The sequence below is a fragment of the Microcaecilia unicolor genome, chromosome 4, assembly GCF_901765095.1.
Source record: "Microcaecilia unicolor chromosome 4, aMicUni1.1, whole genome shotgun sequence".
NCBI lineage: Eukaryota > Metazoa > Chordata > Amphibia > Gymnophiona > Siphonopidae > Microcaecilia > Microcaecilia unicolor.
Genome location: NC_044034.1, coordinates 304,560,270 through 304,587,566, shown reverse-complemented (window position 1 = coordinate 304,587,566; position 27,297 = coordinate 304,560,270). Strand labels below are relative to the sequence as shown.

General features: G+C 47.1%; 1 protein-coding gene across 1 annotated transcript in view; it reads right to left on the bottom strand.

Moving 5' to 3' along the window:
* LOC115469711 (disintegrin and metalloproteinase domain-containing protein 9-like) overlaps positions 1-27,297 on the bottom strand; it is a 538,235-nt gene that overhangs the window by 45,288 nt on the left and 465,650 nt on the right. The window lies entirely within an intron of this gene.

The window sequence follows — 27,297 nt, the reverse complement described above, 5'->3', positions numbered from 1 at the left end:
CAAGCAATGTCTTCTTCAGGACATGGTGCAAGGGAACAGTGGACGCTTCCTTAGGTGGAGAAGGATAGTCCAGGAGCTCAAACATTTCAGCCCTGGGCTCGTCCTCCACAACCACCGGGAAGGGGATGGCCGTAGACATCTCCCGGACAAAGGAGGCAAAAGACAGACTCTCGGGAGGAGAAAGCTGTCTCTCAGGAGAGGGAGTGGGATCAGACGGAAGACCCTCAGACTCCTCGTCAGAGAAATATCTGGGATCTTCCTCTTCCTCCCACGAGGCCTCACCCTCGGTGTCAGACACAAGTTCACGGACCTGTGTCTGCAACCTCGCCCTGCTCGACTCCGTGGAACCCCGTCCACGATGGGGGCGTCGAGAGGTAGACTCCCTCGCCCGCATCGGCGAAGCTCCCTCCGCCGACGTAGTCGGGGAGCCTTCCTGGGAGGTGGCCGCGGTCGGTACCGCACGCGGTACCGACGTCGGGGACCTCAACCTGGGCGATGGGCCAGCCGGCGCCACGCTCGACGGTACCGGTGGCGCAAGCACCGCCGGTACCGGAGGGGTAGGGCGCAACAGCTCTCCCAGAATCTCTGGGAGAACGGCCCGGAGGCTCTCGTTTAGAGCGGCTGCAGAGAAAGGCTGAGAGGTCGATGCAGGCGTCGACGTCAGTACCTGTTCCGGGCGTGGAGGCTGTTCCGGGCTGTCCAGAGCGGAGCGCATCGACACCTCCTGAACAGAGGGTGAGCGGTCCTCTCGGTGCCGATGCCTGCTGGGTGCCGAATCCCTCGGCGACCCAGAGCTCTCGGTGCCGACACGGGGAGGAGACCGGTGTCGATGCTTCTTCGATTTCTTCCGAAGCATGTCACCAGAGCTCCCCGGCACCGACGAGGAGGACGTCGAATCCATCCGTCGCTTCCTCGGGGCCGAGACTGAAGAAGGTCGATCTCGGGGGGGCTGTACCGCAGGAGCCCTCAGGGTAGGAGGAGACCCACCCGAGGGCTCACCGCCACCAGCGGGGGAATGGACAGCCCTCACCTGCACTCCACCCGATGCACCACCGTCCGACGACATCAGCAGACGAGGTCCTGGTACCACCGACGTCGATGCAGCTATCCGATGTCTCGGCGCCGATGCAGAGGCCCGATGCCTCGATGCACTCGATGCAGGGGCGGCCGAGGAAGATGGTCTGGACGCTGACGACGTCGATGCACTCGAAGATCCCGGTGCCGATGCCGACGAAGAGCCCGAGAACAACACTTTCCACTGGGCTAGTCTCGCTACCTGAGTCCGCCTTTGAAGCAGGGAACACAGACTGCAGTTCTGAGGGCGGTGCTCGGCCCCCAGACACTGAAGACACGACGAGTGTCGATCAGTGAGCGAGATAACCCGGGCGCACTGGGTGCACTTCTTGAAGCCGCTGGAAGGCTTCGATGTCATGGGCGGAAAAATCACGCCGGCGAAATCAAAAGCCGAAATGGCGAAATTTGAAGCACCAAATTTAGAGGGAGAAAAAATCTCGACCGAGGCCGAAAAGAGGCCTACCCCGACGACGAAAGAAAACTTACCGGGGCAAAAAAGCTGGAAGTACGGGGAGGATTTACACGAAACCCGGCGGGGGGTTTCCGGAGCACTTCCCGACTAGGACAAAGCTTTCCCGAAGGAAAAAAAACACGTTCAAAACAAATTGGACGCGCGAGGTCGACTTTCCGGGGCTCGACACGGCGAAAACACGACCGTACCGAGTGCGGACAAAAGAAGACTGGCCGGCTCGAGCCGGTTTCGGGCGGGAAGACGGCCGCGCATGCGCGGTGCGCGCGAGGGCTAGCAAAGGACTTTGCTAGTGAAGTTTCCGATTGGAGGGGCTGCCGTGGACGTCACCCATCAGTGAGAACAAGCAGCCTGCTTGTCCTCGGAGAATACCTTATACTACTTTATCCTAAAGCAAAAAAATAAAAATATATATTTTATTTACAGTTTGTTGTCTCTGGTTTCTGCTTTCCTCATCTTCTTTTCACTGTCTTCCTTCCATCCAGCATCTGTCTTCGTTCTTTCTCTGCCATCCAGTGTCTGCCCTCTCTGCTGTCCCCTCCATCCAATGTCTGCCCTCTCTCCCTGCCCCTTCCATGCACATCTGCCCTCTATCTCTATCCCTTCCATCCACCGTCTGCCCTCTCTCTCTCCCCCTTCCATTCATTGCCTGCCCTTTCTATCTCTTCCATCCACTGTCTGCCCTTTCTCTCTGCTCCTTCAATCCACCATTTGCCCTCCCTTTCCCACCCATCCAGGGTCTGCCCTCCCTCTCACTCCCCCTTCCATCCAGGATCTGTCCCCTCTCTCTGCCCCTTTTTTTCAGCCCCCAGTTTCAGCCCCCTTATCCCACCTGCCCCGAGTTATAGCCCTAGCCCACATCTCCCACCTGGCCCCCCTTTTCAGCCCCCAGTTTCAGATCCAATATCCCACCAGCCCCCAGTTTCAGCCCAGCCCTTTTCTCCCACCAGTCCCGAGATTCAGCCCCCAGCCACTTCTCCCTGTCCCCTTTTCAGCCCCCAGTTTCAACCCCAGCCCTTTTCTCTCACCAGTCCCGAGTTTCAGCCCCAGCCACTTCTCCCTGTCCCCTTTTCAGCCCCCAGTCCCCACATTTTCAGCCCCTGCCCCATTTCAGCCCCCAGTTCCAGTGCTAGCCCCCTTATACCACCTACCCTCCTTTTCATCCCCCAGTTCCAGCCCCCTTCATCCACATGCCTTGCATTAGGGCCTTCCTTTTCAGCCCCAGACCCATTTCTCCCACCTGCCCCAGACACAGGGCCGCCAAGAGGGGGGGACAGGGGGGACAAAAGTCCCGGGGCCCGGGCCTCCAGGGGGGCCCAGCGCCGCCTGGCCCACCCTCCGTCGCCGCCTGGCCCGCCCTCCGTCACTCCCGGAACTAACCTTAAGCCTCCTTTCACTTCGCAGCAAGCAGCAGTAGGTCAGGCCACTCCTTCCTTCCATGTCCCGCCCTCGCCTGATGTAACGTCTGCGAGGGCTGGGCACAGAAGGAAGGAGGAGAGGTCTGCCCTGCCGCTGCTTGCTGCGAAGTGAAACGGAGGCTTAATGTTAGTTCCAAGGGCTCGGCCCGATAGCGGGTGGGGGGGGGGGGGGCCCGGCGACCTCGGGTGGGTGGGCGGCGGGGGGGGGGGGGGGGGTGGCGATCTTGGGTGTGCAGGGCCCGGCGATCTCGGGTGGGCGGCTACTTCGGGTGGGGGGCCCGGGGGGGGCCTTGTCCCGGGCCCGGCTCTTGGCGGCCCTGCCCAGGCATGCCTCATTTTCCTACCAGCCCCAGGCATGGCCCTTATTTTCCCTACTGGCCCCTTCTCAGATCCCAGTTCCAGCCCCCTTCTCCCATCTGAGACCCCCCTCCCCTTCCCTCCTCCCATCTGAGACCTGACTCCCTCCCTTCCCCTCCCCCCATCTTAGACCCCCCTCCCCAACCCTCCTCCCATCTGAGACCCTCCCCGACCCGACTACCAGCTCCATCGACAGCCCTCACCCTGCCTTAAAAAAAATCTATGAAGCCGTTTCGCAGGCAGCGCTTCACGTCTGCCCTGCGTGCATGGCAAAAGAAGGAAATCGCCTCGTCTTCTTCGGGCCTTCCCTCACTGTGTCCCGCCCTCCGAGGGGCGGGACACAGTGAGGGAACGCCCGAAGATGATGAGGCGATTTCCTTCTTTTGCAATGCACGCAGGGAAGACGCGAAGCGCTGCCTGTGAAACGGCTTCACAGATTTTTTTTTTAATGCCCGAGTTCCCAAGCGCTGACTGGGTGGGCCTGAGTTGTGATTGGGCGGGCCTGGGCCCACTCAGGCCCACCCATAGCTACGCCCCTGCTTTTGCCTGAATATTGGACATAGGAAGGGATACCTAGTACCCTAGACATAAACAGAGGGGAACATTTGTTACATGAATTTCATTTCATTTAATACATTTGAATACTACAAATCATACAGTTTCTGAGTGGCTCATATAGTTATAAACATTTTTACTGCTCACTTTCTATTTCCTGAATTAATAACCATATGCTAATGTTGCCATTAGTAAGCAGCCATTAACAGAAATTAGCATTTGAGCTCTTACTGCCACCCATTTTATATGAAGTAAGAGCTCACATACTAATCCTGAACGAATCAGTTAGTGCATGCTAACTGATTCAAGCTGTCACACTTACTCTCTGCCCCAGACATGTCCATTTTGAGAAAAATTCAGAATTTCTTTTAGTACATAGTTTGCGCGCACACATTGAGATCTTACCACAGGATGCCTCAATGCATCCTGCAGTTAAGCCCTTTCAAACTGCAGTAAATACATGCAAGCGCTTACCACAGTTTAATAAAAGGAGCCAATAATCAGGGAGCTGAAATTCAAGAAAGTCAAAGTCTTTGTACAATAGGGCATTACCATAGACACTAGTTATGGCAGCACCTATTTTAAGGCTATTCTATGAAAAAAAAGGTAGGTGCCTACTTTTCTTTATAGAATACAAGCCGTAAAGCCCGTTACAATGGGCAACATTGCTGTTGTGTGCAATGTAATGAAATAGCCAAACGGGCAATATGTTTTATTTCTGAAATGTAAAGAGAGAGAGAGTGAGAGTGTGTGTGTACATTGTGAGTTAAGAGAGAGAGAGAGTGTGTGTATATGTGTGTGTGAGAGAGACAGAGAAAGTGTGTATGTGTGTGCGTCTGTGTGAGAGAGAGAGAGAGAGAGTGTGTATATGTGTGTGTGTTACAGAGACATAGAAAGTGTGTGTGCCTCTGTGTGCAAGAGAGTGTGAGTGAGTTGAGAGAGAGAGAGACAGTGTGAATATGTATGTGTGTGAGAGAGACATAGAAAGTGTGTGTGTGTGTGTGCGTCTGTGTGCAAGAGAGTGTGAGTGAGTTGAGAGACAGAGCGAGAGTGTGTATATGTGTGAGAGAGACATAGCAAGTGTGTGTGTGTGTGCGTCTGTGTGCAAGAGTGTGAGTGAGTTGAGACAGAGTGAGAGTGTGTATATGTGAGAGTGAGTTGAGAGACAGAGAGTGTGTGCCCCCCCTTGTAGCCACCCAGTGATTCTCCTGTCTCCCCTGTCCCCCTCCAGCCACCCAGCGATTCTCCTGTCTCCCTTGCCCCCCCTTATCCAGGCGCCCAGCGATTCTCCTCTCTCCCCTGCCCCCCCCTCTCCAGCTACCCAGCGATTCTCCTCTCTTCCCTGCTCCCCTCCAGGCACCCAGCGATTCTCTTCTCTCCCCTGCCCCCCCTCCAGGCACCCACCGATTCTCTGTGGCTCCTTTGAAAGCCATGCCCGTCTGTAGCCTTCCCTTCAAGTTTGTTCCCTCTGAGACCCGCCTTCTGACGTAATTTCCTCTTTCCGCGAGGGCAGGACTCTGAGGGAACGACCTGGAAGGGAAGGCTACAGAAGGGCAGGGCTTTCAAAGGAGCGACGGAGACTCGGTGGGTGCATGGAGGGGGGGCAGGGGAGATAGGAGAATCGCTCGGTGTCAATGACGGACCGGGCAGGCGCGTTGGGGGTTTGTTACAGACCGCCGTTGATCCGCTGGTCCTGCCTCTACGTGCCGCTGTCACTGCCTCTAACAACGTCGGGACTAGGGATAGATCTGTGACGTGATGTGCATTTTCCATCTCACAGATAGGCTGCAGAGAATACCTTCTCCTGCTTTAGACTTAGCCTGGCCTCAGAATGACATCCTATAGTATATCTCCTATCAAACTGAGCTCTCTTTTTCATCAAGCACTGCCATTTCCTCCCCTCACCCTCCCCACTGACAGTTTGAACTTCGTGGGTGTGGCTTGGATCTCTTTCAGGGAGAGAAAACTAACAACTTATAGCAGCAGCTTCAGAGAGCATTTTCCATCTCACAGATAGGCTGCAGAGAATACCTTCTCCTGCTTTAGACTTAGCCTGGCCTCAGAATGACATCCTATAGTATATCTCCTATCAAACTGAGCTCTCTTTTTCATCAAGCACTGCCATTTCCTCCCCTCACCCTCCCCACTGACAGTTTGAACTTCGTGGGTGTGGCTTGGATCTCTTTCAGGGAGAGAAAACTAACAACTTATAGCAGCAGCTTCAGAGAGCATTTTCCATCTCACAGATAGGCTGCAGAGAATACCTTCTCCTGCTTTAGACTTAGCCTGGCCTCAGAATGACAACCTATAGTATATCTCCTATCAAACTGAGCTCTCTTTTTCATCAAGCACTGCCATTTCCTCCCCTCACCCTCCCCACTGACAGTTTGAACTTCGTGGGTGTGGCTTGGATCTCTTTCAGGGAGAGAAAACTAACAACTTATAGCAGCAGCTTCAGAGAGCATTTTCCATCTCACAGATAGGCTGCAGAGAATACCTTCTCCTGCTTCCACCCACCCTACCCCTCTACCCACCCACCCCTAGAGTGACATGTCTTATATAACCTCCCTATCAACCCACTCATTACTTTACCTCACCCATTTCTATTCTTCTATCACCTTCTCCCACTACTCCAACCAGAGTTACACCTAATCACACTGACCACCCTTCAACATCTTCTGTCCTTCTGTGACTGTTCTCTTGTGCTTGACTGCTTAAATATTTTAAATTTAAATGCTTTACTTTTTGTCTATTAGATTGTAAGCTCTTTGAGCAGGGACTGTCTTTCTTCTGTGTTTGTACAGCGCTGCGTACACTTTGTAGCGCTCTAGAAATGTTAAATAGTAGTAGTAGTAGTCCTGCCACTATGTACCGCTGTCACTGCCTCTAACAACGTCGGAACTCGGGATAGATCTGTGACGTGCCACGCATGCGCAGAACAGCTGTGCTGCTCTGCGCATGCGCGGCATGTCGGTCACTCTTCATTTATATAGTAGGACTAGCACAAATGGCCAAAACACATATACATTAAAGCACAATCACCAGGTCCCAACAGGGTAAGTAGTACCACATAGCCCGATAGTGTCGCTAAATATCCTGTCTGACCGCTGTAGAACTATCCCACTAATGTTAGAGACAGGGAAGAGTTGGGGATTACCGTCGCATTGCCAATATTCAGCAGTACCTAGATAACTATCTAGTTCACTTAGGACAGCCTATCCACGTATTGCTACTGTTATCCACGTATTGCTACTGAATATAGGTAATATCTGGGTAACTCCAGGCAAGCTACCAAATACCTGGACATTCGATGCTGGTAGCCAGATAAGGGCCAGCACTGAATATCAGGACATTACTTAACCAGTGTTTAAAAAAATGCTGACCCCCATAAACTGTAACTTAACTGGAAAGCTTTTAGGGAGCAATATTGAGCCCACAGTGATCTGTGCTTTTTTTAAATGCTGGATGTCAAGGGTATAATAATCAGAATATTTAGTATAACTCTCCATATTGTGTGGATATTCAGCTACTATCTGGATAGCCAATCCACTTACACTAAGGACAGCCTTTTTTCTGTCCTAAATTATGTGAATACTTAACTAGATAATGGTGCTGATGCTGAAACTGCTGTGTCATGAAATGCCTAGCCACCTGCTTGGGGTAAACTGCGGCCACTTAAAGGGTCTATCCCCAGCACAGCTCAGGTCTGCCTGCACCTGCCGCTTGTACTCTACATTAGCACCCACCTCCCACTGACTGGGTCACAACCGCCTCTGGGAGTCTCCCAATCTCAAATTACCCCCAGTGATATCTAGGCTACTAGGGCCACACTCCCAGTGGTTCCACAGCTCCCAGAAAGCACTCACAGACCCAACACACAAACCACCAGGATTCTTTATCAGTCCAGACAGGCAGAGTCAACAAACTGAAAATTGTTTATTGTCTTAAAAATATTGAACAATGAACAGAAAAAGTGCAACCAGCAAAACAATAACAGGTAACTGAAATATGGATCAATTATAACACTAGCTAAACATTTGTTTACTTTCTAAAAAGTACCTGGGGAGATCAGGAAACAAACTAAACACAGGGCCTCAGCAAAGAGATCTCCCTGACTAAGACTGAGGAAAAAACCTGTAAAATCTAAATGAAAATGAACTCTTGGGCCAATCAGAGCGCAATCTTTAAAAGCATACTGCAGACTACCTTTCCAAAAGGCTTAAAGAAAGAAAACAGCCTCATTCCCTAGCAGCTTCAAAACATAACCATGCACCACTTGCTGGCCAAACTATTGAAATACACTTCAGGAAATACCCAATACATTTTACAGGCTTAAAACACACTGTTCTGTCACAGTGAATACTTAACTGGATAATGGTGCTGATACTGAAAACTGCTGCTATTTGGATAAATTCTGGTTCTCCAGCTGTGCCTCTGGATGCCCTTGTACTATCCTGACAGTGCTATAGCAGTCAGATAGGGTTGCTAAATATTGGGATTATCAGGACTTATTCCGTTAGCAGGTCTTGCTTACCGGATAAGGTCTTTTGAATATCAGCCCCTTAGTTGTTTGCAGAAAGTTGAAATAATTTGGGGCTGATGCAGAAAGCCTCGGAGTAGAACCAGCTTAGCACACAGCTCTACAATGAAACTATCACAGGAAAATAACTGTGGAATGCTATAATCAATGAGCATGCAAATTACTGCCATGTTCAAATCATGGTGCTAATCTGCAGCTCATTGTAAAATGTCACCCTTCCTGTCAGTTCATGAGCTGTGATTGGCTCAGGCATTGACAGGAAAGGTGACATGGGCTCTCTATTCCTGTCTGATACTCCCTCCCCTTCCCAATATTAAAATCACCCTAGTAGTCGAGTAGGTATTGCTCCTGCTTCATTTAAGGTGTGGGAATATGTGGGAGGGATCGTGTATTAGACACCATGGATTTGTTTTGAGTTAGGGGAGGGGAAGGAATGCCGCTAGACACCAGGGAATATTTTTTAAATCAGGTGGTGGGGGGGAGGGGGATCCTAGGGCACATGTAGAAGGGGTCGGTTGAATAGGTGGGTGTGGGGGTGGGGGTGCCACTAGACACCAGGGATAACTTTTTTTTAATCGGGTTAGTGTGTGTGTGGGGAGGGGGGAATACAGATAGATATTCGGGGGTTGAGAGGAGAGAAGGGAAGGGGTGCCTATACTCCCTATCTAACCCTTCTACGCTATCTGGCATACATTTTCCCTCAGTAGCTGCACGGCCAAAACTTTTTTAAAAAATTGTGTGTGGGGGGAGGGGGCATGGCCAAGAAGGGGGCACATTGCTGGTGGTGGTTCTGAGCTCTCTTACTTGCTGATTTTTTGCTTTTCCTTTGACCATTATGCCACATACTGAATGGAAAGGGGTTGTTAAAACCGCTCCCTCAGCAGTCAACACATCCTTCCCTCAAAAGCAGATGATTAAGTTCGCTGCCAGAAATCCCATGCAAATTATCAGAAGGGGTCCTGCTGCCATTATGGGTGGAGGAGAGCCCAATGACTTAGGTCTAGATATTACTCTTTCACCTCTGGTTCCCAACCTGCCACCACATCTGAATGAATCAGTGGCACTGCAGGGGCCTTTCCAGGTGGATGATGCTGTATTGGAAACCCCATTTTGGGAGGCAGAGGTCACTGGGACAGACAGAAAGGTAGACAATGTTGGAATTCCTGCTGTGCAGCTTTCTGCACAGAGTTGGAAACCTGTGGTAGTGACTTTAGAGATCATTTGGAATACTCTACAGAAGCTGGATTCTACAGTGGCAAATTGCCTCAGAAGAGAACTTTAAAATCTCAGCCAGATACCTCTTAAAGGCCTCTTCTGAGGCAATTCGTCCATTAAATCAGATATATTAAATACCTGTTAAAAATTTCACAGAACAGACCCGGGGACTGAAGTTCGAGATTTAAGTAACAGAGACACATTGAATATACCTGAATTATTGAAGACGTATATCCGATAGTACAAAGAGCTACTTTGTTAGTATTGTTTGTTTTTGAACAGGATATGAATGCAGTGATGTGGTTCTTTTTCTGCAATTCACAATCTCACTTTTGTGGGAAAAAGATCTGGATGTCACAAGGCAAACCCCAGAGAGAAGAAATGAGATCTGAGACTTTGGCATTAGGTGCTTCCTTTTTATTAAGGTTCAAAGTTACATTTATTTGATTGAAGTGACAAGATGGCCACGGCTTAGTAGGTTGCACGAGTAGTTAGCTCCGTGTAACTAAGCGGAAACTAGCCGTTGGTAAGCCTGAATAACTGATCCGATAACTCTATATTGTGAAGGCAGAGGTGCCACAGAGCCTGGATTATCTTTTGGTCAACTGATCTAAAACAGGTCATTGCAAGGAGGCAGACAAGATTATTCTCAATGTGTGCGCCTCAGACAGCGTGGCAACCCGGTCCCGACCAAACTGCTGTTCGGTGGTACCTACTCCATTATTGCCAACGAGCCGCCCGCTCACCAATAACTCCACTTCTAGCCGTCTGCTATGAGTTAGGCGAGATTACTTTCAGTGTGCATGTTCTAATTTCATGTGGCAGTCCGGTCCCAGCCACGTTACAGTTCGGCGATACCTACCTCCTGTTAACATCGGCGGGACGTCCGCCCACCAATCTCATTACCAGCCGTCAGTTGTGATTTCTATCCCAGTATTACTGACTACTAGCCATCCCCAGTGTTATTAATTGATCGTCCACCTGCCCTCTATTATCTTTGGCGGGACGTCCGACCGCCATCAACCTACCAGCCGTCAGTTGTATTCCAGTCCCAAACATTACTACTAGCCATCTCCAGCGTTATCTATAGATCATCCATCTGCGACTTACTTCATTGCCACCAGTTTGCCGTCTGTGGTGATTCTGATTCTTAGTAATCAGACTATACCATAAATGCGAAAGGCTAATTGCTTACAAGCGTCTATCTCTGAATGGTTAATTGTCCATTTGAACTAGCCCGAACATCTGCTAACTAAGCTATTAATGCCGTTCCGATGAGGTGCACTGACTGGTAGGGAAGGTGAAAGAACGACACGCAGTCTGCACTAAGAAGTGAGGAAATTCAGACGGAGTTCAACGAATGTGAGACCTCAAGGCTGGAGATTAGCTACAGGGTCAACAAGTGAGAGCATCCCATTCCAGTTTGAAGTAAATATAAGAACCTGGAGATCGATGTTGTCAAATGGCTCAACTTTAACAATTGGTCGAATTCACCTGCCTCTAACACTACTAACTGACTGCAATTGCCTCGCTTTTGCCATCTTTCCCCATACTTTATTGAGCCACAAACAGACATTACTTATCCCGACATCTTGGACTGGCGGTCCACGTTCTGCCCCACCTCAGCTGATCACTAGTGGTTGCTGGGACCGAGATTCTTCATTTATCACCAATTTCTCTAACTTCAGTGTCCCAAAATGACGTTACTTACCCTATCATTGATACAACGCGCGATTGCATTTTTAACCAGTGGACCACGTTTTGCCTTCATTACAGCTAAGATATTGTCTGCCCTTCTATCTACCACCACAGGACCCTGTTTAAATTAATACTAAGTTTAGTTAGTCCTGCTAATTGTCCTCTTTATTCCTTAATTCTTTTAGAATCTAGCTATTCAGTCCTTCTAATTATCCACTGTATTTCATAATACTGTTATGAATCTAGCTATTTAATCCTGCTAACTATCCACTGTATTCCTTAATACTGTTGTAAATTTAGCTATTTAGTCCTGCTAATCATCCACCTTATTCTGCTGTAATTTAGCTTTTAGTTTTGCTAAATATCCACTGTATTCCTTAATACTGTTGTGAATGTAGCTATTTAGTTGATTCCATCTCTAAACAGTTCTGCTAATTAATCGTCTGTATTCCATAACATTATTGTGAATTAACCACTCTTCAGAATAAGCATTCCTTAATACTGCTGTGAATTTAGCTATCAGTCCTGCTAATTATCCACTGTATCCCTTAGTATTGTTTTGAACTTAGTTATCAGTCCTTAATACTGTTGTGAAATTTAGATATCAGTCCTTAATATTGATACGAATTCAGCTATCAGTCCTGCTAATTATCCGCTGTATTCCTTATTACTGTTGTGAATTTAGCTATTTAGCAGAGTCTTTCTCTTGACAGTCCTGCTAATTAATTGTCTGCATTTATTTGCATTCCCTAACATTGTTGTGAATTAACCACTCTTCAGAATGAACTTCCTTAACATTCTTATCACTATTCATTCACTTGCTCTTATTCTTGCTACCTTTCTTGCTACCTCCAAAGCCCTCCCACCGGATCTTAACTTCATACCAGTTCTTCATCACTACAAAAGGCCAACTAAATTAATTACATCTTCACGAACTCTTCAAAACCATAGAAACCCATCTCCACTTCACCAGTCTTCATTGGAAGAAGATAGTTTAACTAGTACCATAACATCAAAAATGTCAAAAACTATTAAAACCAAAGAAAAAAACAAGACAAATTATAAATATTCTCCCATCTTTGCATACCACCAAACCCTACTTATCTATACATATGGGATACATTAATGCCAGATCTACTGTCAACAAATCTGAAATCATTTATGACTGGATTAAATCTGATAATCTTGACTTGCTCTTCATTACAGAAACCTGGATCCATGATTCTAATGACCCCATTACACTTGAACTTTGCCCTCCTGGCTACAAAATCTTACACTAGCCTAGAAAAGAGAAGATTGGAGGAGGTATAGCGTTAATCTTTAGATCCAACTTTTCCTCTGAAGCCATATCTGAAAGCATTACCCCGCAACTGGAAATCGCCTCAATCAAACTACACAGCCCTATGCTATGCGATCACCTGACCTGTATTTTATTTTACAGACCCCCCTGCAATTGGAACCACAACCATTCTACCTTTATGGACTTCATATCTAACTCGTGCATCAATGATCCCAATGTAATTTTATTAGGCGATTTAAACCTCCTTATAGAGGATTCCAAGTCTACTCAAACAAGAGAATGCTTGGATCTTCTTTATCTATGTGACTTCATCCTACCTCCACCGCAACCCACTCACACCAAGGGTCACGCACTTGATATTATCTCTTATAAATTTTCCACCGACCAAAATTTCATTTTATCTGACATTAACTGGTCTCCCATACCATGGTCTGATCATTACAAAGCATCCTTCACCTTGCAATGGCGTAAAAAGGGTCAGTCCAAACCACATGACCCTATAACAATCCTCACCAGAGGACGAATCGACAATGATAGTTTCTGGAAACGCATCTATGCGAATAATTGGTGATCACAACCAAACTCAGATCTCTTCCTTACAATCTGGGATAATAGATGCGAAATGATTTTGGACGAAATTGCACCACTACACCCCACGACTTCACGTAAACGCAACCCATCATCGTGGTTCAATGACATACTGAAAGACTTAAAATCTCAAACCAGTAAACTTGAAAAAACATGGCGCAAATCTAAAGATAACCTCACCTTTAATGAATGGAAACAATCACAAAGGGTCTATAAATACGCCATTCAACGTGCCAAAACAGCCTATTATACACAAAAAAATACTGTGATTGGCACAGATATAAAAAAAACAATTTCAACATAAAAAATCTTCTAAACACTGATCCAGTGACAACTTCACCTTCTATTTGTCCTTCGGCTGACCAGTTAGCAAAATACTTCAGTGACAAAATCATCAATCTTCGTAAATCGATTTCTCAAGACACTTTCACTGTGGATACTTTTCTTCAAAGGAGACAACTTTTCAAAATTATTGAGGGTGTAAAGCCCAATGGAAACAACCCCTCCCTGGACACATACAAGGACATTTTCTTAATATTGGGGGTGCTCAAGCACCCACAGCACCTACACAGCCGGTTCCTATGCTTTTCTTGACGAACTTTACCCTGGATTAGATGAAGTACCGGCAGACCATTCTTGGACTAATTTTACCCTCCTTACCACCGAAGAAGTCACAAAAACCATCTCTAAACTTTCCAAGTCACACTGCCACCTCGACCCCTGTCCCAATTACCTTTTGAAAGGCGCACCAGCATGCTTCATTTCAGATCTCACCACCCACATTAACTTCCTACTTCAACGAGGTTCCTTCCCCACCAAACATGGCAACATATTACTAGCACCTATACCAAAAAACCCAAAGAAACCAGCAAACGACATTACCAACTACCATCCAATTGCTTCCATCCCTCTAATCACTAAATTAATGGAAAATAGAGTGACCTTGCAACTCAATGAATATATTCAGAAATACTCCATCCTTCATGAGTCACAGTCAGGTTTCCGTTCTGCCCATAGCACTGAAACGGTCCTTCTTTCCTTAATTTCTAAATTCAAACAACATCCTCCTCTTACAATTTGACCTGCCCAGCGCTTTTGACATGGGTGATCATACCATACTTACTAAACTTCTGGACAAACTTGGAATTGGCGGCAATATTATCAACTGGATAAAGGACTTCATCACCACAAGATCCTATCAAGTCAAAGGGATCACAAATATATCATCCCCCTGGACATCAGATTGCGGGGTACCACAGGGATCTCTGCTTTCCCCGATACTCTTCAACCTTATGATGATCCCTCTGGCCAGGCTACTGACCAGACACGGCCTTAATCCCTTCATATATGCTGACGACGTCACCATTTTTATCCCCTTTAAATCTAGTTTATCAGAAATCTCTGATAAAATTGCTATTGGTATGACTACCCTAACTTCCTGGGCTAATGCTTTCAAGATGAAATTAAATAAAGAAAAAAACTCAGTGCCTTGTCCTTTCATCTCAATACTCTCCACTCCTCCTGACTACTCTCAACACTCCTGACGTTACTCTCTCCATATCTAACAGTCTAAAGATCCTTGGAGTCATGATTGATAGCCATTTATCTTTCGATAAGTACGCCAAATTCACCACGAAAAAAAATGTTCAATATGATATGGATTCTGAAACAAGTAAAATCATATCTTCCCTTGAACACTTTCTGGAACCTGGTACAATTCACAGTCATTACTCACGTTGATTATTGCAACAGTGTTTTCCTAGGCTGTAAAACCCAAGTCCTGAAAAGATTTCAGACTGCCCAGAACACAGCAGCCAGATTTATCTATGGCAAGTCAAGATTTGAAAGCGCATCACCTCTTCAGATAAAGATTCACTGGCTCCCCATCAAAGAGAGAATATACTTCAAGGTCCATACAATGATTCATAAGATCATATACGGAGAATCCCCTAGCTATATGAATGGCTTGATCGATCTTCCAATTAGAAATAGATCAATGTCTTCATGTACTTACCTCAATTTACACTTGCCCAATTGCAAAGGAATTAAGTACAAAACCTACTACGCATCCAACTTCTCCTTTTTGGGCAGTCAGCTTTCGAATGCCCTACTAAGATCCATCCGAACAATTAATAACTATCTACCCTTTAGGAAAATGTTGAAGACACATCTTTTTAAGCAAGCTTATACTAGCGACCCAACTTAATCTTATCAGTCCACCTGCACTACTCCTGCTCTGACACTTACACTGTCTCTGATACCAATTATACCTTTGACCTTGTCTCCTAATCCCCTTATACTCTTTCTCCAAATTTTTCTTCTCCATCTTTCTATACCATACCCATCCCAATCTCCTTCCTTTTCCTATCTTTACCTCCCCTTATCAAATTAATTCATATATTCTTAAATCTACTATTATTATAAGTACATAAGTACATAAGTAGTGCCATACTGGGAAAGACCAAAGGTCCATCTGGCCCAGCATCCTGTCACCGACAGTGGCCAATCCAGGTCAAGGGCACCTGGCACGCTCCCCAAACGTAAAAACATTCCAGACAAGTTATACCTAAAAATGCGGAATTTTTCCAAGTCCATTTAATAGCGGTCTATGGACTTGTCCTTTAGGAATCTATCTAACCCCTTTTTAAACTCCGTCAAGCTAACCGCCCGTACCACGTTCTCCGGCAACGAATTCCAGAGTCTAATTACACGCTGGGTGAAGAAAAATTTTCTCCGATTCGTTTTAAATTTACCACACTGTAGCTTCAACTCATGCCCTCTAGTCCTAGTATTTTTGGATAGTGTGAACAGCCGCTTCACATCCACCCGATCCATTCCACTCATTATTTTATACACTTCTATCATATCTCCCCTCAGCCGTCTCTTCTCCAAGCTGAAAAGCCCTAGCCTTCTCAGCCTCTCTTCGTAATATTCATATTACAGGACTTTGTAATTTTTTTACTATGTAAGCCGCATTGAACCTGCTGTGTGGGAAAGCACGGGGTACAAATGTAATAAATAAAATAAAATAAAATTGTCTACTTAGGGTCAGACCATCAAAGCGGATTACATACAATAATATTATATGGAAACGAAAAGTTACAATTTAATAAAGTAACAAAAAATATAAAACAACATAAAACACCACTCAACTGCTCGCTCCAATAGACCCCAGGATCTGAAGTAATCCACTTCCCTAGGTAGGCCTTGATCAAATATTCCTTAGAATCAGCATCAGTTGAATCCAGAGACTTGTGGGTTCTGACCATCTACCAGCAGGTGGAGATAAAGAGCACTGAACTGCAGTGTCTTATAGGATGGAATGCTCCTTGGTCAGTTAGTATTCTCTATCTCCAGCAGGTGGATGGATGGTCTCTCACAAGTTCCTGGTCTCGTCTGATGATGGCTTCTATTCTAGGTCTCTCAGTTCAATAAAACTTTGGGGTGGCGACTTCCGGTGATGCGGTGAGCGGGTCGGCAGCAGCTCAACTCGGCTCTGAGGTCCCTCGCTGTTGAGCGCTAACATTTATGTGGAATTAACTTAAAACAACCGCCTGCCACGATAGCGCACAGTGCACACACTGTATGGACAAGTTCCTCCACAAATCGCCGACGGAAATGGCACAGAAATCATCAAAAAAAGAAAAAAACTAAAGCGGGGGGAAGCGAGTCCAAAATGGCGGACGCGATCGCGGTCGCAGCACCAACTCCTATATTTACAGATGCGCAGTTAGAACAAATAACGGCGGCAGTAATAAAAGCCATGGATCCGCGCTGGAACACGCTTTCGGAACAATTGGAGTCCTTTCAGGCAAGATTGGACGGCTTGGGGAAAAGAACTGGAGATTTAGAAGCAAGAGTTTCGTCTATGGAGGACGAAACCCAATTACAGACCCCAGATTTAGCTTTGTTAAAAAAACAATTAGCAGAGCAAGCCCAGAAACTGGAAGACCTGGAAAACAGATCCAGGAGAAACAATATAAGAATCGTGGGCATTCCGGAGAAGGTTCCAGAGAAGAACTTGGAAACGTGGCTGGAGGCATGGCTGGCAAAAGAGCTAGCAGTAACGGATTCTGGAAACCCTCTAGTGGTGGAACGGGCGCACCGCGTGGGCCGCAAAGATGACTCTAAAAACCGCCCCAGGGTGATTGTGGCGAAGATACTTAATTTTAAACACAAAGTGGAAATAATGCAAGGATTTCGCCTCAAGAGAACAGAACTTGAGTATGAAGGGCACAAGATATTGATTTTCCAAGACTACTCTCAGTCTGTTCAGGAACAGCGGAGAGGATTTCACCCATTATGCTCCTGGCTAATTACAAATCATTTAAAATTTGCCTTGATGTATCCAGCCCGCCTTAAGATTTTGTTTCAGGACAAGTGGCATCATTTTCAAACTGTGGCTGCAGCTAAATCCTTCCTCGCAGACAAAGGGCATGCAGTGGAAGGCTGAGTAGATGCATGTTAACTGTTGTGCACTGTTATGTGTTATGTGAAACTTTGTGGTCATATTACAGAGTGGTGGTTGTTACTTGAGATGTTACAGGGAGCGCTGGGAGCGAGGGCCTCTTGCCTCTAACGGGAGAGAACATTCTGTGTTGTTCACAGAATGACTGGGGAGCAAGATTGGGTATTGGGGAATAGGGATGGGGGGGGAGGAAGGGAGGGGGGTTGGGAGTTAGATAAGGGGGGTAGGGCCAAATATGGGAAAGGGAACAAGGAGGTCAATGAGGAATGTCATGTGCTCCAGAGAGTGAGGACAAGGCCACTGTTGCATAGGATGTGGAGAAGAGCTGTTAACATCAGAATGATTATTTATACAACTCACTGGGGGGAGGCTGGGTCCCCTGGGGAGAAGATTAACGATGGGATTGGTTACTGGGGAACGATACACATAAGGTATGACACATATTAGGAAAACACGTTTCATTTCATGGAATGTGGGAGGGATTACGTCGCCAGTAAAGCGGGCAAAAATTTTAGCGGCATTGCGGCGACATGAAGCAGATATCGCTTGTTTACAAGAAACTCGACTTTCAGAGGCAGAACACACGAAATTAAAGAGGTCTTGGGTGGGGGAAGTATTCTCAGCCTCGGCAGATGGGAGGAGGCGAGGGGTAGCGGTCCTCCTCAAAAGGAGCGTGGCTGCTAAGGCAGAACTAATATCAAAGGACGAACAGGGAAGATATGTTTTAATAAAATTGTGGCTACAGGGGAAGGAAATGGCGTTGCTGGGTGTCTACGGCCCCAATATATATGAACCTACATTCTACCAAACATTAATACGTCAATGCGCCAAGCTGCAGTGCCCGCTGATAGTACTGGGTGACTTCAATTTAGTGGTGGACCCAACACAAGACTGCTCAACTCCTAAAGGGGACACATGGGGAGGAAGTAAGGCAAAGGCGCTAAAAGTGTTTATGAACACCTTGGGGGTGCTGGATACTTGGAGAACAATGCACCCAGGTGAGAAAGAGTTCACCCACTTGTCACGAGCACATGGGACTCTCTCCAGAATAGATTACATTATGGTAAGCAGAGAGCTGTTCCCGGTTGTCTTGCAGGCAGAAATAGGCCCTGAGGAGATATCAGATCACAGCATGGTGTGGGTGGATATGGAGGCGCCTAGTTATTTTCAAACTAACCTGGGATGGAGATTCCCAGGGTATCTCTATGGGAATAAAGACTTTGCGCAATTCATTGTAACAAAATGGGAAGATTATGCCAAATTCAATAGCCAACATTTAGATAACCCCAATTTATATTGGATGGCGGCGAAAGCGGTCCTTAGAGGGGATGTTATAGCATATGTGACGGCACGGAATAAAAAGATAGCTAGGGCTATAGTGCAACTGGAAAAACAGGCACAGAGGGCAAAAAGACAGTATGCGGCTAACCCAAATAAAAGGACATGGGAACATTATAAGACAATACAAGTAGGCCTTAACTCATACTTGCATGAGAAAACCACTAGAGCGATGTTTTATCAAAAATACAGATTGCATAGGTATGGGAACAGAGCAGGCCCCTTATTAGCAAAGTTAGTAACGAATTGGAAGCCCCACCGAGTGGTCACAGCTGTGAGAGACAGTCAGGGGGTGCTACGGACCAAAAATGAGGACATCAGACAGATATTCGTGCAATTTTACTCTAAGCTATATCAGAAACAACAAATGATTAGAGAACAGTCTTTGGATAACTATTTGGGGAGGCTAGGTGTTCCGCGCTTGCAGGATCAAGAAATAAGACAGCTAAATGAACCTATCCAGGGCCAGGAACTCCAAAGAGTGGTTAGAGGATTGGCGCTCTCCTCTGCACCGGGCCCTGATGGCTTCTCGGGGGAGTTCTACAAATTATTGCCCGAGGCTTCCCTGGGCGTCCTTGGGGCATACTATGATACGGTGGTGGAGGCTCGGAGGTTTCCGCTTTATGCAAATTCAGCGCTTATAACTCTGTTACCGAAACCGGGCAAGCCCGAAGACCAAGCTGAGGGCTATCGGCCAATATCACTACTTAATGTGGATAACAAAATTTTGGCAAAGATATTGGCTGATAGACTAGCAAAAATTCTGCCGGGGCTAATCGGGGAAGACCAGACGGGGTTTGTGCGTAACAGACAAGCAGGAGGGAATGTCCGTAAGTTGCTCTTGGGAATGGCCCGTAGCAGACATGAGGAAGTACCAGCACTTCTTCTGAGCCTTGATGCCGAAAAGGCATTCGATAAAGTGGACTGGGAATTCATGTTTGATACGATGCGCTATATGGGCTTTCATGGCTGGTTTTATGAGGCTATCATTGCATTATACACAGAGCCCTCAGCCGCGATCCTTCTTAATGGAGTGAAAAGTGAGAATTTTCAGATATGCAGGGGGACACGTCAGGGATGCCCCTCGTCGCCCCTATTATTTATCATAGCGTTGGAACCCTTGATCAGAGCAATAAAATTGGAAAGGGCAATACAAGGGGCTAAGATAGGAGTCAACGAGATTAAAGTGTTGGCATTTGCTGATGACTTGCTAATTTTGACTACTAACCCCAAGGAAGCACTTCCGATATTATTAAATATAATTGAGAGGTATAGCCAACTCTCGGGGTTCACTCTTAACCTTGCAAAGTCAACAGCCATGATGGTGCATGGGGAAGGGACTCATATTTCCAGGCAACTTAAGGTGAATTGGGTGGATAGTGAGATTCGGTATCTGAGGGTCCGTATACCAAAAGATTTAACACAATTGTACCACCTAAATGTTTCTAAATTGATGAGGGACACAAGTACAAGATTGCAACTGTGGCATGATTACCCACTTTCTCTGTTGGGTCGTATTGCTATAATTAATATGATGATAGTGCCTAGGTGGTTATATGTTTTTCAGGTACTTCCGCTATTCTTAACAACTTCAGTGGAAAAGAAATGGACTAAAGCCATCCAACGTTTCCTCTGGCGGGGGAAAAAGGCACGAATACCGTTATGGATACTTCATACCCCAGTGGAATATGGGGGCTTGGGACTTTTGAACATCAGACATTTAACAATAGCGAGCGGTATGCGCCACATAAATGACTGGCTCAGAGGAACGAGCTACTTTTCAGCTACAGCAATAGAAACCGCAGCGCTACAGCAAGTACACCCTGGATATATGCTGCATGCTCCAAAAGCGATACTAAATACGGAGTTTGTGGACACAGGAATCTTCACATCAGCACGAGCGGTTTGGAGATGGGTTTGCAGACTACACCACTTCTCCGCAAAGACGACACCGTACCTGCCCATATGTGGGAATTTGGACTTTCCACCAGGGCAGCTACATAGCGCTTACCGGAGATGGAAAACGCAGGGATTAATTTTTTTGGCACAGGCGTTGACAGCGGAAGGAAAGATTCAGCCCTTTGGGGAATTAAAAAACAGATATCAATTATTACCATCGGACATTTTCTACTATTATCAATTGAAACACTATATCACCGGGTTACCATGGGACGATTTGACAGAGGATGTCCAGGAGGAGTTGGCGGAGGCATTTTCCATCAGATCCCAGCAGAAGGTTCCTCTGAAATTTCATCATAGACACCTTAAAGATGCAAATACAGAGCTTGACGCTGGAAAGCTGGCAGAGGCATGGAGTGTGGAGCTGGGTGTAACTATAAAAGCTGCAACATTAAAGGAACATATTTTGGGACTGAGGCAAATAACCCAATCCTCAAAACATTGGGAGATGCAGTACAAGGTAGCGCTCAGAGCATATATACCGCCAAGGCGGGCCTTTCATATGGGCTTATCCCCAGATGGGGCATGCCCAAAATGCGGGGCTGTAGGAGCCACTCTTGGACATATGTTCTGGGTCTGCCCGCAAATACGCACTTTCTGGGACAAACTTTTGAAATGGATTTCATTTGCTTGGCAGGCTGGTTGGCAGCCCAACCCGGAGATGCTGTTTGGAAAATTGCACATTCCTAAACCAATCCCGCAGGGCATGCGTGAATTCTCGATCAGAGCTATAATTGTGGCAAAATCAAACATTTTAAAATCCTGGTTGTCCACAAAGCCTCCCTTGCTTCAGGCTTGGAGAGGGGAGATGATACAGCTACTGAGATATGAAAGGTTGGAAGCAAAACGACAACCCCCCGTCAGAGAGAAACGATTCTTTCGCAGATGGGGCCCCTTTTTGGACACATTGACTCCTAGAGCACGAGGCCATTTACTGAATATGTGAAAAGTAAAGTAAGGACTGGATTAACAGGTTAAAAGACTGAGTTACCTCCAAAAGGAAAGGGGGGAAGGGAGAGGGTGGGTAATGGATTAGTTAGGAAGGGGGGAGGTGGGAGGGAGGTGGGAGGTAAGGAAGATTAAAGGGTTGAAATTAGTTGTTAAATGCAGAGACTTATAATGCTGGTAGTATGTTGCATAATGTTGAATTTATATGTCTTCAAAAATTAATAAAAATCATTTAAACATAAAACTTTGGGGTGTATGGTTGAATGGTGCCACCTTTAGGAGGTACACCTGTTCACCCCAGGTCCCTCCCCCACCTTTCTCCCCTCTCTAGCCCTTCCTCCATTATCCTTCCTCACTGAAAAACAATTTGGGGCATAATTCTTTAAAGCCCACAGCCTTGGCTGCAGGAGAGATACTGGTTTGGGCCAGTATATTATTATTATTATTATTAGCATTTGTATAGCGCTACCAGATGCACGAAGCGCTGAACACCTGATACAAAGAGACAGTCCCTGCTCAAAAGAGCTTACAATCTAAATAAAGGGCTTAGTGATGGAGAGGATGTAAGTGTGCCTCCAGCAGCACTGAGTTCGACAGGCAGGACTCCTGATGGCTGGCTCTCCCAGGGTGAGTGTATCTTTACATTTTCTTTTACCTTTGGGTCAGTGCGGTTTTACCTTTGTTTTCTTTACAGTGGCTGCTGAAGTTGTTAAAAGCTGGTCCCACTGTGGGAAGCAGGGAGAAGCATTGGGGCAGTGTTCAGGTGGCTGTGCAGGTTCTCCTCTGGCAGAGGGGGCTGTGTTCAGGGAGGCCTCATTAGCTTCCTGAGCAAGGAGAAATGTGGGTTCATTCCCCTCATGGGGCCGAAAGTGATCCAGCAGCCTTTTTAACAGCAGCGTGATTCGGGAGCAGCGCTGTCAACGGCTCCTTTACCTGGTACTGCTTCAGAGGTACTTATTCACACCAGCCGCTCTGGGAGTTTCTCTGGTGCTGGGGGTCTTCTGACCTCCCCCCCCCCCAAATTTCATTCTGCTGCTCCATGATGCCTATATGTTGCAGAAGTCTGTTAGGGGAACTGACAGTTCCTTTTTAGTTCCGCCTTTGGAGATTTCTGGCTTGTTCCCTGCCTCAGTCTCCACTGATGGACCCTGCCCCAAAGAGGAGACGTTTGCACTCCAGCTCAGAAGTAGGGTCTATTGCTCCCCTGCCTCCCTATTATTCTGAGGGAGTCATTTTAGGGCAGCCCCTTTCTGCACAGATGCAGGGGAAATTGGAGGAGGGGCAGCTATTTACAGAGGTCTCTGATGATCCCACCGCAGTGTGGGTGTTTCATAAGGAGCAGTTGCCTTCCTTTATACCTAAGGCAGAAAAGGTTCTTAATCTGCTAATCTTAAAATGGTGAGCACTAGAAGACCGCTTCAGTCTTCTCCAGTGCATGAGGCTATGCAGGAAGTCATTTCTACTCAGTGAGTCACCCCAGATATTGCCCTTCAATTGGCGGCGGCTATGTCAAGTTTTTACCTCATTTTTTTTGTTACATTTGTACCCCGCACTTTCCCACTCATGGCAGGCTCAATGCGGCTTACATGGGGCCATAGGCGCCCGGTATAAGAGGCTTGGAGAGGCTAAGCCTCCCCTACTGCAGCAGGATGGATCAGCTGTGGAGTCCCACTGCTCTGAGGGGTTTAAATTGTTGATTTACCTCCATCCTCACAGCAGGAGCTGCAGTGAAAGCCCTCTAGCCTTGTGTAACCAGTTGTAGAAATTGGTTTATGGTTTAATTTGTTTACCTTACTGCTGGGAGAGCAGGGGGGGGGGGGGGTTGGATGGAGGTGTCCTGGGTTGCCAGGGAGATATTTAACGAGGATGACTTCCTGACCTGTACAGAGGACAGATAGCAGCTGAATCGGATACTGGGACAGCACGATCAGAAAAGGTCACCAGACAACAAAGGTAGAAAAGATAATTTAATTTTCATTATAGTGTTTGGAATATGTCCACTTTGAGAATCAAGTGCTCAACATTAAAAGTTTATATTTATTTACTTATTTATGGCATTTTATCCCACATTAAACATGAATTAGGGTGTTTTGAGGCTCTACATGAGAATTGTGATGATATGATCCCTTGTTTCATATTGTTGACGGTCTGCATTTTCCGTATGGGTGGTGTATTGGTGTATTAGGTTCTGCCCAGTATAATATTTATGGTACAGTAAGGTTCTGAGTGTGTTTTTGCACAAAGTTGTGCATAGTGTTTTGCAGTTGAACAATTGTGGTTAGAATATGCTTTGAGCAAACACTTTATTCTTTGACATATCATACATATCTAATATTCAAATTTAATAAAAAGGTATTGTGACTTTTATTTATTTATTTTTTCTGTGTGTTATCAGACAATTATGGATTTAAGCTCCACCCCTGGCCCCACCCCTAATCCGGCCCCCTTTAGCCTCCCCAAACAGTTGGGCCACTGACTGCTGTGAAGGAGAGGACCTGGGGGTAGATAAGATGGAAGAGGAAGAAGGGGGGAGGCTCACGAGCAGACGTAGGCAGAACAGAGCCTTGCCTCCATTCCATCCCCAGAGAGCGAGAAAAGTAGTAATGCCCCCTAGAAAAGGGTGGAGAGAAAAGGACTACATTACCCAGCATTCCCCGAGAGAGAGCAGAGAAAGGGTCATGACCCCTGTAAAATGGAGGAGAGGAAGAGACTACATTTCCCAGCAACCTCGGGGCAAAGCCTGGAACAGAGATTACCTTCCCCAGCAGGAACAGGGGGAGAACTCTAACAAGGAAAGGGTGGTGCCCCTGCAGGGTAATCAAGGGAAAGAGGAACAGCTGCAAAGTGGGTGGGACGGGGAGCCCATGGAGTATCAAGAAGCTGGGCAGAGAGAAAGAGAGGAGAGCGAGGAAGAGCCTATGGACCTCTCAGCCTGGGCTCACTCCTTAGGTAACAAAATAAGGGACCAGGTAACTTCATGGTATGGTAACTGGGCTAAAAGAGGAAAGAGGAAAGGTCATGTGGGAGGATGGGTCAGTGCTTAGAGAGAGTGACCCAGATGGGTGGGGCCTTTTCATTTTCCAGAGCTCAGGCTGTGATTGAACTGTGAGTTTAAAGAGTTCTGGTTGAAGAGGGATGAGAGATTTTCTCGGAGTGGGCTGAGCCCAGCAGGAAGAAGGTGGAGTGTGAACTGTGGCTAAAAAGCCTAAAAGAAGCTGAAGGGGTTTGAGCTGTGTGCTGAAGCCTCAAGAACTGTGTTTGTTTTTTTTTGTTGGAACTGCTTGCAGTGTGTTGCCCCCTCCCAAGGGAGAGGGGGGGGGGGGGGGAGAAAGAAGACCCAGGGCTATAAAACTGTCTGAAAGGAACCCAGCTGGGTGCTGGAAGCCTGGGAGTTAAAAGTTGTTTTTTTTTCTTGCTGTGTTTGTACCCCTGAGAGGAGCAACAGGGGGAATTGTGAGGTTTTTTTGTTGATTCAAGTATTGTGTCTTTTTGCACTGCTGGACTGTTGGATCCCAAGCAAAATAAAAAACTTGTTAGTTTTGCTTTGAAGTTGATTTCTTTGAGCCCTGCCCTGTGGACTGCAGTGAACCAGGAGGTTGGGCAGCAAGGGTGAAGGGGAGATCCCGAGGACCCTCAGGCGGAGGGGAGGATCATTTACACTGCCTATGCATGGGGCAATGGAGGGTTAAGTGACTTGCCCAGAGTCACAAGGAGCTGCCTGTGCCTAAATTGGGAATCGAACTCCGTTCCTCAGTTCCCCAGGACCAAAGTCCACCACCCTAACCACTAGGCCACTCCTCCACGCCTGAGCTGGAAAAGCTATGTTTGCCTAAGATGGATTCATTAGTGGCAGCAGTCACCAAAAAGCCATGCTGCCTGTGGCAAGGTAAAATTATGTATCATACCTGATAATTTTCTTTCCCTTAATCATAGCCGATCAATCCATAGACTAGTGGGTTGTGTCCATCTACCAGCAGGTGGAGATAGAGAGCAATCTTTTGCCTCCCTATATGTGGTCATGTGCTGCTGGAAATTCCCCAGTATGTCGATATCAAAGCTCCATCCGCAGGACTCAGCACTTAGAGAATAACACCCACAAAGGGACACTCTGTCCAGCTCACCACCGCCGAAGCGGAGGAGGGGAAATATTCCAGCGCACCACCGCCGGGGCGGTGGGCGGGAAACCACACCCACCGACGCGGGGGGAACTGGCTTATCCTGCTACCGCAACTGCGGGAGGAGCTAGCTTACCCTAACACCGCCGAAGCGGGAGGGATACAAAGCTACCCTACAGCCGCACGAAGCGGGAGGGAGCGCCGGCATAATTTGGTTATCAATCCAGCCACCGCCGAAACGGGTGGAGAGGAAGCAGCAGCTCACTGTAACACAAAATCGTCTCAACTCAAAGAGACTTCAATTGGAAGAACTTGAACACGAAGTCCTCGTGAACAGGAAATGAAGACTAAACTTGAACCTGAAATATAACCAGAACACAAACAATACAGATATCTGGGAGGGGCTATGGATTGATCGGCTATGATTAAGGGAAAGAAAATTATCAGGTATGATACATAATTTTACCTTCCCTATCATCAAGCCGATCAATCCATAGACTGGTGGGATGTACTGAAGCAGTACTCACCCAGGGCGGGACATGGAAATCCCTGAATGCAAAACTGAAACCCCAAATTGGGCCTCGGCCCGAGCAGCCACATCCAAGCGGTAATGTCGTGAGAAGGTATGAGCCGACGACCAAGTAGCTGCTCTGCAAATCTCTTCCAAGGAGACAGATCTGGACTCCGCCATCGAGGCTGCTTGTGCTCTAGTTGAGTGTGCCTTCAGCTGAATAGGCGGAATCTTCCCTGCCGTCACATAAGCTGACGAGATCGTCTCCTTGACCCAACGTGCCACCGTAGGCTTAGATGCCTGCAGACCCTTAAGAGGGCCTGCGAACAGCACGAACAGATGATCCGACTTCCGGAAATCATTGGTCACTTCCAAGTATCTGATGATGACCCGTCTAACATCCAGGTATTTGAGCGCAGGGTAGGTAAAGCTGCTGATTCACATGGAATCGAGAAACAATCTTGGGCAGGAAGGAAGGCACTGGGCAAATCGATACTCCTGCCTCAGTGAATCGCAGGAACGGTTCTCTACACGAAAGCGCCTGGAGCTCGGAAACTCTTCTGGCTGATGTGATAGCCACCAGGAAGACTGCTTTCAACGTCAGGTCCTTCAGCGATGCCCTTGGCAAGGGCTCAAAGGGCGGCTTCTGCAAGGCCCGTAGCACCAGATTGAGATTCCACGTAGGCACTATCGAGTGCAGAGGGGGGCGCAGGTGATTAACTCCTTTGAGAAAGCGTACCACAT